General features: G+C 44.6%; 1 protein-coding gene across 1 annotated transcript in view; it reads left to right on the forward strand.

The window, feature by feature from the left end:
• Positions 1-386: 386 nt before the first annotated feature.
• Positions 387-13,732, forward strand: part of mid2 (midline 2) — a 97,265-nt gene continuing 83,919 nt past the window's right edge. The window contains 2 exon segments of the mRNA XM_042074451.1: positions 387-456; positions 599-664. The gene's annotated coding sequence lies outside the window, so the exon portion shown is untranslated.

Here is a 13,732-nt window from a genome sequence, read left to right on the forward strand (position 1 = left end):
CTAAACGACATAGAAAGATACAGCAATTGTTTGGGGCTGTGTAGACATAAATGGAAATGTATTTTTAATCAAGTTCAATTTACATAATGCATCAATACGCAAGCGCACTAGCTATTGACAGCTTCTTCATTGAGTGAAGAGAATGCCAATGGCAAAATAATTGACTTTGACGGACGGGTTACCGTGTTATAGGAGTGCAATAACAAATAGCCTACTACAATGTAATGGTCTGAAGATAAGGTCGTAATTTAAAAGGTCTCAGCGAGTCATGAACGGAGCGCGAAAGAGCCCGAGTTTGTTGAAGTGAAACAGCGGTGTAATTGATCCCAGCTGCTGGGGAGGGGATAAAAGCTATTCTCGTGGGATAGTCACGTGTCCTCGGGGAGTGCTTAGTTTTGGAACACACGGAGTAGGAGCACCGTCAACTGCGTAGTTGTGGACTTGGACATCCCTATAGTAAGCAGTCAAATGTCCTATTATGAAAGAGCCGATCGTCAAACCTTTGAACAAGCAGAATGAAACATACAGTTTAGTCCTACCGTGTGTGCTTACCAGTTTCGCTTAACTTCTGCGCTCATCTCCATCGCTATCTTTGCAGCCAGTGCAACGTTACTGTAGCTACCCAAGACATCAAGTCAACAGAGGGGCGTCACTATCAGTCGAGGTAAGCTACTGTATTCTTCTGACAGTGTTCGAGCGTGTTTAACCCATGTTAAATTGTAAATAGCCTTTTAGTAGTCATCCAAATACTTACCATGCACTTAGTCCCCATGAGAACTGTTCAGACATTTACAAAGACTACTGTACAATTATCTCAAAGCATTCCTTTTCGGTTCAGTGTAATGAAATGTGTATGAACGTTGTCATCACTGTACACGGCTACAGTAGCCTACATTGGGTGTTGCCTGGTAAAAAGTGCCGTGTCTTATTTTGGACTCAAATACAAACCATCTTTGGAAAAACTACTATAAATGTGTCTGGCTAAAATTCGGGCTAATGTGTATACCGTTAACGTTTGCCATGACACCCCATTGTTTAAGCACGTGCTGTTCTTTTCTAAACGTGCATGGTCTACAATATGACGTTACTACTCAGTTATTATTCATAGGCGCCTCATTTTCCCTCAGTGACAGGTCTGTGCCGTGGTAAAGTGAATGTGTGCATGGTTACCTTTTTGACCAGGGTCATACATCATTTCTTTCCAGTAGAAAGAATTGTTATTTAATCACATGACCTGGAATACACTGACCGAGGCTAAACTTATGAGTTCTCTTTCAGTCTGTTATCTCTTCTATGAACAGCGCCAGTTTGACAGAATGGAGTTGTTTCTCGCTCTCCTTCTTCTTATCACTCTCTCTTCCTTGCTTTAGTTTTACCCGACCTGTCTTTGCCTGTGCACGGAACAAATGCGAAGGGCATCACCTGTCAGACTCAATTGTGCTTGAGTCTCTGTGTGAGTTATGAACCACTACCCCCCGCCTTGTGCCCAAGGGGACACGCACACAGTGTGATTCTGTGGACAAACTCTTTCACCCTTTACTTTGCAATCTCATAGCTTTCTGTAGGAAAGAATATTTTCAACAAACATGACATCAGCTCCCTCCAACTCAGGGGGAACCTAGCACCTTAGAGAAACATGCCATTGTAAGTGGTAATCAAAGTGGTAATGAAAAGACTGTGTTGTTCTTCATGCAGTTACAGCTAGGCATATACTGTCAGTTGAATACAGACAACTGTGTAAGAGTATGTGAGTTGCGATCACTTCCCTTTACATCCATCCTGTCAGCACCACTAAGCATTTGTTTTATGGGTTTCTTGGCTGACTAAGTGGGCGAATACTGGAACAGAGTGTTAGTTTATTGTTTTTATTAGGTTCTGGTTGTTTGAACAGACTCTAAAAGGTTTTTTTAAGGACTGCTCTACCATAATGAAGAGCTTGTAAATAGCCAATCAGTGTGTTGAGCCATAAATGAAGCACCATTAGAGGAGATTGGAGCTCCATTATGAGGTCTGACATCACAGGGGAACAGACATGCACATATTTTCTGGCTCCAGGTCTTCCAAAGTGTTCTGTGCTTAAGCCTTAAGGTAATGTTTTCCAGAATTGTACATTTAGGGTTTACATTTAAGATAGTCTTTTTGATCAGTGCTATGATGAGAATGAGAGTATGGTGGTGCATTTTTTTGTAATAAATATTTTAGTTAAGGAAGACCATATTTATCAAAGAGATGTTCATTTCGAATTTTGTTTTTCGTACTGGAGTGTACAAGTTATTCTATGAATTATTCATGTTTTAACTTCAGACTCTCTGACGCTTACCACCTCAGCCAAGATTTTCATCCATCATGGAGTTCCTGTTCTTGCCATGCTGTTTCGTCTGTGGTTAACTGCCATTTATCACGCCTTTTGTTTACGGAGGCAACCGCTGTTTGAATTTTAATGAGGCTGTTCAGAGTTCCTGCCTTGCCCAAGAGGAAGCACCCTGTATTAGGATGTCAGGTATCTGTCAGCAACTCTCCAGAGTACTGTTCTGGCCCACTGATGCATTTTAGAGTCACACTGTGCAGTGCAAGGAGCCTCTTAAAAACAGCAGGCCGTCCTTGGTGTTGTTTCAGCTTTGACCACTGTTGATGCTTGGCTGTTGTAGCTTCCTGCCCTTATTTAGTGAAATAGCTACCCCGGAATAACCACCACATTCAGACCCTGAGGTTCTATTTTAGTGTGAGTGTGAAATGCACCCTCCAGCCCAATTGAGTGTTTAGGATTTCTTTCTTTTTGGTTTGTTTTGTTTCCCCTCTGCAAGTGTTCTTGTGTGGCTACATATATCTCAAGTCCAAATTTGCATTTTCCCTTCACCATTGAGTGTCCTCTAAGAGAGAGCGAGGAGGGAGAAAATATCCTTGATATGAGAAGCACATGAGGTAATTTTCTACGGGTGAGCTGCTGTGTCAATTTTTTATTTCTAGAAGGCAGTGCGGCTTCTATTTGTGTCGTTGGGATTGTAGTCCCACACAGGTTGTGGGATGGCTGCGGGACATATCTGCGTTGAGTGGCAGCAGGCTGTGTCTTAAGTCCCCAGCTGCCATGCCAGAGCTCCAGCAGGAAATGAGGTTGGAGTCCATCAATGTAGTTAGCCGCTCATCGGGGGGCTAATATTCAATTAGAGGGTCCTGGGGTCGCCGCTGTGCCCAGACACCAGTACTTTGTGCGATGCACAGCATCAAGGACCGAAAGATTAACTGCCATTTTAATAAACATCTCGTTCATCTGTTTTATGGGACAGGACATGAATTACAATTACCAACAGTATGCTATTAGGCATAGGGTCATGGCCTTGTTGTGTAGTGTTACTGCAGATGTATTTTCTTAAATGTTAGCTTAATTGTGAGGTATCATGTTAAACTGGTGATAACAGAGCACGCCATTTATCATTGCTCTACCATTGCGTATTTTCACATGGCCTATCTTATGTAAGAACTCTATTTATTGAGTATTATTAGTGAACAAGGTGTTTAAAACGGAACAGTCTGAGTTCTTGCCTTGTGAAGAAAGAATCCAGAGTGTTATGGTAGGCTTTATTTTTAGCATGGAGATTCAAACTCTTATTTCAGTTCCCCATCCTCACTTATTCATTCAAATGTCACTGAATGATGAATCCATGGAAAGTGTAGAGCATCTGGGCAAGACTGTGTTGACCTGGGCAAGCTGTCATGGCAATTAACACAGAGCTTTTGTTATGTTGCTAGCTGCCAGACTCACCTCACTGCCAGTGTGGTGATGTCACAGTGATAGTTTGGCTTAGCTGTTTCAAACATTTCCATGATGTGAGAATATGGAGAGAAATGAAGAGTGTTAACAACACATCCTTTGGCTAATGAAAATGAATGCATCATTCCCAACCTAAAACAACATACATTTTAGTATTCCACAGGGGATTGATGCAATTTATGGATTTAATATCATCACTCTACAAGCTGTTGATGTCATTAAGCTGGTGAGTGGATGCTGCGTGCGTCTATAATGTAAACACAGTGCAGCATCTTATATTCTTCAGCTGAATTAATTAACTTGCCGCCAAACCCATTAGCCACAATGCACATTAGTGTCATAGAGATGGATGCCAAGGCTTCTTGCAGCTGAAGACGGCAGCCATGTCCCCCAGAGCTTAGATATTCTATGGGAACTCCTCCTTAGTTCTTTGCTGTGATCCCCACGGTGACCGCTGCATAACTGCGGGGTCGGGACGAGTTATGGGACAGGGTCAGTGCAGGTCGCTCTACGTCACTGGCAGCACTCATGCCCACCCCTGTCCACTTAGCACGAGTGAATGACATGTCACATGGCTCTCTATATCTCACACATCCATATAGCAGAGGTAGAGTAGTGGAGGGTTTTGCTGAGGCAGCCAAACCAGTAGACATCAGATTCATCAGTCTCCCAGCTGTCATAACAACACACACATCCCAGCGATCTCTAAACAGATTCTAGATCACGTTTCCTCAGCCAAGCAGCAACTGTCCTCAATTCTGTTCTGTCCTCCGGCCTTATTTATAGACAGGCCTGATTGGTCCCATTCCCCTTGACTAGGCCAGCACGATCTTACTCGACACACTTGCTCACTGCTTCCAGAGAATGCGGCTCCATTGTGTCATTTTCATAGAAAGTCCAGCGGCAGATTGAATCCTTTGGACAGCCTGTCACACATTCCACAACAAAGGGTCAGCGACGTCACCCCCCTATCTGACAAAAATTGCGTCGCACGAGGAATGCTGTAATACTCCTGCTGGGAGAGCTTAGACAATACACAATACTATTATTCCCCTTTGTTTTTTCTGTCCTGTGTTTAGCATGCCAGGCAACCAAACAGGGTGGTACAGGGGCTGAGAAGCCTCTCAACGTGTACTGATTGTATTCCACGTTGTATTAAGAACACTTAATATAAAGTGCAGCCATATATTCTTTTAAACACTGTAGGGAAGGAAGCAGCTTGCTAATACCAATGGAGATTTAGAAACATGCTTTAACAATGTCACCGATTAGTTGCAGCATCACAAAAGCACAAGTGTCTCCAGTATGACTGAATCAATGGAAGTTGCCATGACAGCAGCTACCACTTTCTTATAAATACATGATGATATAACTTATGTAGAGGAGTACTACTGGCATATTGTCATATATCCAGGACAAGTTCAACTTTAAAACTGAAAAGTGTCAGCCTGATAGTCAAAATGGATGATTTGACAAAATGTTAAATACTAAAAGAGTTGGTGATTGCTAGGAAATCTTTCTGTTCCTTTGGAAGGGATTTAGTATGTGGCTCATGGTGTCCCTTTCTATTTCCCCACCCTATGGAGTAGCTGCCTTGACGTCTTCAGATGTCACTGGCAGAGGTAATGGGGAAACCTAGGCAAAAGTTACAAAGAAAAATGGCTCCTCCTGTTTAAGTTCCTAAGCTCACCGTGACTGTTGTGCTGCCATCACTTAGATGTGATGCGTGGTGGGATTGAAGTTTATTTCAAAGCTGAGACCATGTCTCTATCAAATTGGAGGCTCTTTGTAAAAATAAAACTGGCTTGGTATTATTTCAACCCCAATTTTAATGACGTTTTCAGGCCAGGAATTGTAAGCTCTCTGTGGTATGCTTCAGCGCTTCGGTGCCAGTTTTTACATAGTACATGTAAAGATGCCTTTGATCATGGATGCTTCTTTATATTTCTCGTGCAAAGTACAAGTGTAATTTGCTCTCAGTATATTCAACATGAGTCTGACCTTGCCCAAGTGTTAATTATGTTGATGGAGGGTGGAACAGTCTGTCATAAGCATATGGTGTTAGACATAAGGTCACCACTCTCAATTTCAATCCTCGCAATCACAAAAGAGCACCCATAAGCTAATTGCAATGCATTCCTCTTAGCACAGTTACAAACCCAGTTAATAGGGGGAAGGCTTTCGCTCAGAGAAGTAACTAATTACTCTTCTCCTTTTTCCCATGAATCTCCAGCTGGTAATTTGCATCCCGCAGCAGTTCACTTCCTGAGGAGGACTGATGGATTATAAGCGTCCTCGGTTGGAGAAGAGGTTACCAAGCATATCAGTATGTGTAATTACCATATGCCCACACAGCAATTTAAGCCTCTCACCAAATTAGACGTTAATGCTGTAGCTTTCATGTTCTCTAAATGCCCAGGCGAGTGTTCCTCGTCCCAGTCCTGATGTTCCTCTTCCCGTGGCTCGCCATGTGAGAGCTTTCTGCGGTGACATCTGAGAGAGTTGCCATAATTAAGGGATTTGGCAAATGCCAGCATTGTCAGTTATGTGACGTGTTCAGGACAATGCAGCCCTTGCTGTCTCTGGCCTTTCCACCTCTCCTCCCTCCTCGAGGACTGAACCAGTTTCCCCCCCTAGAATGGTTCCTCTCTTCTCCCGTTCCCCTCTCCACCACCACCACCACCACCCCCGTGATCTGCCTCGTGTGTGAGAAGTGTCTGCTTTCGGGAAACGTTCTCGGGTCAAACCGCATGGCTGACGGCCACCGCTCGCGGATCACTGCGCCGCTCTCCTCCCCTGGTCGTGTAGGAGCTCCTCGCTGTGCTTTAAGAAACGCATAAAGGCTCGTATTGTTGCCCGGGCCTTCCCGCTGCTCCGTTCCAACAGTGGGGAGAGGAAATGTATCCATAGCCTCTCACAAAAGTATCGGCTCATACCTCCGAGGAAATCAGGCACGGATCCTGGGAAAAAAAGCTCTTTAAACATCCCGCTCCTCCTCAGATGAAATGTGATGCGAGATAAAAAATTGCATTCTCTGTGGCCTTTTGTTGTCTTCCAAATGCATGGGAAATGACATTTCAAATATGAATGGTCATTTAGCATTCCCACAGTGTTCTGTAAGGACATGAAAGCATGGATTTACCACCAGAGCACAAAGGGCTTTCACATAAAGCTGCTCTGTTGTGTTTTTCATTTTGTGACTGTCACGTTGTGATTTACTCTCTGATCTACCAGAGTGCAGTTGGTTAATAAGTGGCGACTAGCCATTTTCTTGGGTTAGCCATTTTCAAGATTACATCTGTATAGACTGCCCCCAAATGTTAAATGAAAATAGGCTAATTTTGCTATTAAACTTCAAAGGGATTTGATATCTGATTACATGAAGGCTACTCTACTAAGAGACTGTTGTCTGTTCAAATTGAATTACTATAGTGAGATATGACTCAAATCCCTCAATATCATCCCACAATGCCCTCAATAGCATGCAATTACACAAGTAATGCAATCACACAAGCCCTTTCTCCTGTAGTACTAGGTAAGGCAAACATCCCTGTTGATGTTGTATACTGTGTATGTAAAATCAACCATATGGTGTACATGACTTATATGTGGGGACAGTTTACAGTAAGTGGAGGAAAACCACCACCAACATGACATAAAAGCACAGCCATTAAATCATGCCTGAGCCATCAAATATTAAATGAGCAAAGTAAGATAGCTATGTAGGAGGGAAACAGCCAAATTCATATCATAGAGAGGAACCACAGGTACAAATAAGTGACAAGACATAGTGACTCATAATTCTCCAAACACATTTATTACCATTGAAAATAGTTCCATTGCATTAATATATTGGAGAGTGGTACAAGTGTCCTTGGTTTGCCTTCCAAATCTCTTCAAGTTAGTTTAATCTGACTGTACTCTTCATTGATTTACTCCCTTTGAAATATTAATACATATTTAACCTGTACTTGTCATTTCTGCAGTTCAGCCGACATCAACCACTGAACAGATTAGTCTTTTGGCAGTATTTTTATGATTCTGAATTACTCTTATTCAAAGTTAGGCATGTTGCCTCTTACAGTTTGAAACTGAAGTACTCTAATATTCTGTTTCTGTCCACTGTTGATAAACATATGAGAGTTGAGTCCTTCAGCTGCCTTGCCCAACCCCCGCCCCCAGTACAACAGTGCTCTTTGCTAGGCTCTACAATATCTATACTGGCCAATGGAGCCATTTGCATTGCACCCCCAACCTTCTTTCTTTGTACTGTCTATAGTGATTAGAACAGACAGCAGGCGAGTTCAACGGGAGATTGTAATTGAATTATTAATCCCTGTGTGCTCGGTCAGACTCTCTAGGGGACGCGTTAGCTGGTCTGAGTCTCCGTACGCACCCAGAGGGTACAGTTTGGGTTTCATATTGGAGGAACAGGACCTATGAATGGCCCACAGACACTTTGCGAGACCTTGCCATTGCCAAATGTTGTTTTTCTCCTAGATAACATCGCCAACTCCCTCTACTTAAAGCCCATATCTCACATCAACGCATATCAACAATAATAGAATCAAGAGCTCAAGTGGGTGTCCTTGGTGAATGTGTGGCTCTAGGAGGGCCAGACACACTGGAGAGCTCACACTGGCCATTTCTACTCTCATCTATTTGCGAGTGTGTGTCATGCTTTCCATACTGTAGCGCCTTATCAGCAGCATGTGTGAGCTGCCACTTTTGAAGGACTTTGGAGATTTCTCGCTTCCCTTTTGCAGAGTGGCCTTAAATCACTCCCGCAGGAAATGATTCTGGGCGCTCACTGCCTCGGCGTTAGGGCCACTTTGTTATTACTCTCCCGTATGATTTCCTCTCTTTCAGTATCATTTCCTAAGCCAGAGCTGCTGGATGTCACCCGCCAGCGTTGTCACGAAAAAGTACTTTCTGCAGCCAGAAATAATAATAATATATATATTTTTTATTTTATTATTGTTTTATATTTTTGTTTTCGAGTGAGAGGCAACGCCAACAGCGGCTTGTGTGTCTGAGTGGACTGATATGTGCCAGTGCAAGTAGGCGAGTGGGTGATGATGATTACTCTAATGCCGGATCGACTTCGACAGGGCATCACGTTGCGCGAAGGCAGGGCTGAGGGCTGAGTGGTGGGTACCTGTGGCGTTAAAAATAGCCGCTCTGTCGACCCACACCCCCACCCCCTTTCACCCCGGGCACATGCAGAGAAGGCAGCAGCTGCCCATTTTCATTATCATGCAGTTAATGTTTTTCCCCCCCATCTTGAGTCTGAGTATTACTGTAGAGTGTTGCAGTCGCTTAGAGAGACAAATGCTCCCTGTATTGCACTTACATAAGGCTGATAAAAACCCCAGGAAGAGCAGGTGGGAGGTGTGTGTGTGTTTGTGTTTTTGCCTGTGTTTTAAATTTTGTGTGTGTGCTGGTGTGTGTGTGTGTGTGTGTGTCCGTGTTTGTGAGTGTGTGGGGTGAGTTGAGTTGTTGCTGGCCTGGTAGGTAAAGGGATAGCCCTGTGACAGGTGGTCTAGCCGTGCCAGCGAACCAGACACAGACGGCTTTTGACAAGAGCACCATGCACCCTTCCCCCCCATCCTCCACGGCCGCCGCCTCCTCCTCCCTCTCCCCCGGGGTTGATTTTCTCTTCCACCCCAGCAACCCCCCGCCCGCCAGCCTCCGTCTCTGCAGCGGGGTCATAATGAGTTTCAGCAGGGCTACATTCTCCCCAGCTGAAGCCTATCCAATTCCATCTGCGAGGTTGGGGGGGCGGGGGGGGGGGGGGGGGGGGGGGGGGGGCGCTAGCACCTGAGGCACTTAGAGACACCAGCGGCTGCTAATGGCATGATAATGGCCTGTTCAGTGGCTCTTCCGCTGGGGCAGGGGATAGGCTGGGATGGGACTGTGGCCCTGGGGTCACTATTTTATGAGCAGTGCGTGTTTGGAGGTGCTGCTGTGCTTGGAGCAGTGGGTGTAAAATCACTGGTTTGGGTAAGTAGAAACATCGGCTCAGACTCGGTGACTTACTGTAACAGCGCTGGCAGTTAAAGATAATGTTTCTGTAAAAGGGCTGTGTGTGTGTGTGTGTGTGTGTGTGTGTGTGTGTGTGTGTGTGTGTGTGTGTGGTTAGGCATAGGAAGATGAAATGTCTGAAGAAGCGGGAAATGATGTGATTGCTTCTGTCCCGAGCATGTGGGAAAAAATAGGGCAGTCTAATATCGCTAGCCGATTACTTTGATTTTACAAGACTCTCGGCTAAGCTACAATCTCTCTCATTTTTCTACACACAGAACCTTGTTTAATTTCTCCATGTCAGGCTTGATAATCTGGAGTTAATACGCTGCTGTGGATCTGTCACAAAATGACTTGCAGTTGGATCTGAGTAGACTTCCTGTGTTTTGCTTCAGCTGGTGTGTTGCAGACGCACTCAGGTGGTGTTATTGCCCATCCAATCCAGGTGTTAACTTCCTGCACAGCTGCTCTGCTAATAGGCGCCGCTGCAGTGAACATCCGAACACACTCAGGGGATGATGGCCTCCCTGCTTGGCATCAGTCCAGAGGGGAGATATACCTACCCTGCTACAATCAGTTCTGTGTGAAATATGCCATATTTATGGCCATTTTCTTCCATAAGTAGCCCCCAGGAGCACTTTCTCTATGGCAATGGCCATGCTATTCTTTGGGCCTCTGATTATATGTGGTTAGGTAAGCATACAGTAGATTTATCTCGCTCGTGCACTAGATGGCACTCTAGATGCACCGTGCGTGTGAGCAGGAGGCAGGTCTGGACCAGAAATCTGTGCAGAGCGTTTTTATCACGCTCAGACAGTTCCTGATGTGGATATTTTATTAACCAGCAGGGTTAAAAAAAAATCTGCAGTGGCTCCATGTCTGTATTTTCACCAAAATCTTGATAATTATCAATCAGCTAATTGCTCAGAAAAAATGAAGGTCATTACAGGCAGTCTGTCATAGAGGATGATCACATTGCACACTATAGAGCACCAAGTGAATGTATAATTAAAAGCTATTTACACTGGATGGATCTTCGGCTAACAGACAATGTCATGAATTCATTATTCTTCATTGTGTGTTGTGGAATGTGGCAAAACTAAGCATTATGCATCGCATATTTAGCCCTCTGGGATGTTGAGGCTTTTTATGAATTTTATTTAATTGATTTATTTCCTTATTTTATGATGCAATAAGGAGGCTGTTTGATGTCACAATCAGCCTTTTTCTTGTAATTAATATGAAACACAGTCAGACAAGCCTTGCTTTAAAGTTACAACACACACAGTTTGAAATCCACATGAAAATGTCCAGGGTATGTGGATAGACTTGCATTGAAGCTTTGAGAGTTTTGCATTTTGCTGATGCAAAATGTCTCCGTATGGGTGAGCAAAGACAGTGTTGCTGGTGACCCCCTCTGTCCTGGCCCGCTCGGCGTGGCTGGTGAAACACGCCGCCGTGATCTGTTTAAGTAGATTGCTCTCTTCTCCGAGGAGCCGCTGGAGGAGGAATGTGCTTTCTGCACGTTCCTGCTAATCGGCGCTCGCCTGGGGATTATGCGCCGCTGAAAGGATACACTCTATCCCTCACCGTTAATACTGACAAGCAAGACCAACAGAGAACTGTGTCAGTCTTGCACAATTACACAAGGGTTTAAGCAAATGTCAGAGCGCGCTCACTTCCGCCCACACCCGAGAGCGCCCTCACATATCCAGCATGCTTCACTTTTTCATGTTTCAACATTGGCCAAGCATCTCTTAGGTGATGGTAGCATGACATGAAATGTGTTTCATCTCGACAACAGGGGTATTTATCACTGGTTTGAATGTGTTGCTGTGATGCACGCACCTGAATGCATGTGTGATTAACAGCAGCTACAATCTGCTCTTTGAAACAATTAGCCTTTATGGTGATTAACACAATTAAGAGCCATTATACTGTGGATCTGCATTAAGCTTCATCAGGGATGTAAATCAGTATTAGTAAGGATTTTGAACTTACTTTCCATGTAGAATGTGTTATAATGCAACCTGCGAGGGGTGTGGATTTGTCAGGAATCCATCGGCTTTGGAAAAAAACTGGTCCATTTACAGCAACAGACAGTCGGTTCGGGGGTCGACGGGCGAGTCAGAGTTGCGTGCCAGACTTGAGTGAGGGATCGGATCATACCGGGGGACGACGCAAGGTGTGGAGCCGGGTGTGTGTGTGTGTGTGGTTTGTTGTGCATGCAGAGTGGAGCGAGAGAGGCTGGAAGCATGTGTGGAGATAAAGCACTTCTAGGCGGGAGGCAGAGAGGGCCTTTTGTGGAGGGCTCTGAATAATGGAAGAGGATTGGAGCCTATCAGACACTTTAACCATTTATGTAAAGAGAGGAATGGCTTCCTTTTTTCTCCTCAATTTTTTGCTCCTTTCAAACGCGAGGAGCAGCAGACTACTGAAGGTGAATCTCGAGCCGAGACTGGGTGTGAATTAAACATATTCCTTTCCATTTACCTTGACCTTTATTCGTATGTATGAGGCAGTTAAGTGGCCTGTGCTAAAGAGCCCCCGATGGTGGCGTCTTTGAAATAATCCACTCTGGGCTAGCACCAAGCACACAACGGGAGAGCGCGTGTATTTTTCCAACACGCAAGAGCCGTCAAGTGCAGAAACAGAAAGTGTAACATTCTAAGTTCTGGGTGCAAGAGCCTTCTTAGATTGGGCTGAAAGTGCCAGCTCGCGGGTTCTAAGACCGTACACTGAGACCCAATTCTTTCCTCAGAAATATCTTTTTTTCCCCTCCTCTCCATGTGAGCCTGAACAAAGATGCCCTATGTGAGACCATCATTTTTATGGTGTGAGAGGAACACCCAGACTGGGTTTTATTTTCCTTCTTTCATTTGCACTGGCTGACAGGCCAACTCCACACAAAGAGCCAGTTCATGTGCTACGCTTCTGAGGTACCCGGTCAAATGAGCACTTGCTGGGCTGGTTAGTAGTCTAGCCTTGGGCTTTGTTTCCCAGCTGTAACAAAACAGAAAACAGAAGCTGCATACAGTTGAGAGTATACTGTTTAAGCTCTACTGTTCTCTTCACTCCAGATCAACATCACAGGCATTGCGTCAACCATCTCAGTTTTCTCATAAGAAGAAACTCCTGTCATCCCATCATGCGGATTAATGCGGTAGGGTGATGTCACAACCAGGAACAAGCTCATTACACATTTTATATGCCTTTTTACACACTTTTATCTCTTTCCAGATTGTTTGTCCAATCGTAGTTGTATGTTTCCACTCGCTCACGGATAAACCTCCAGAGAGCCCTCACTCCAACTCCAGCAACAGAGATCTTGTCGTTTCTAGGAATAGCTCTCTTGCCAGAGTTCACTGTTCAGCACAGTGCGCCACAGCAAAACAGCAGAAAACTAGAGGAAACGTTGATGGGTTTGGATGGTTTGAAAAACATCCACTCTCCTTTTCTTTGCCTGCCACAGCTGCGTGCAGAGTTTCCTGACTAAATGCTTTGATGCTGAACCTCAGTCTGCCTACGAAAATGATGCTAGCCAAGGCCTATAGATTTGTCTTGGATCACATCATTGTGTATTCTAAAAACCGTCTCCCTGCATCGTCAAGCTACTCATGATGATGAGAGTGACCATGTTTATGTCCGATCTGTAACAAGCTATCACAATAACTGTAGGCACACAGTATCATGATGCATTAGGAAGCCTGCAGTACATTAAAGCGTGATGCAGTAGCAATGTCTGCCTGGTTTATGTGGATGCGTGCCTCCAAGGCAGAGCACATCACTGGGAAATGACCCCGCAGATGTGGCAGGAGAGACACTGTTTCCACTGAGGTGTTAAAATCAGCCGGGCTGTTGTAAGACTTACTCCAACTTACCTGTGTTAGCGCATTTAAAAGAAATGGGACAGGAGTTAAAAATAGAGAGCCTCCTGTC

The sequence above is a fragment of the Alosa sapidissima genome, chromosome 20 (assembly GCF_018492685.1).
Source record: "Alosa sapidissima isolate fAloSap1 chromosome 20, fAloSap1.pri, whole genome shotgun sequence".
NCBI classification, from domain to species: Eukaryota; Metazoa; Chordata; class Actinopteri; order Clupeiformes; family Clupeidae; genus Alosa; species Alosa sapidissima.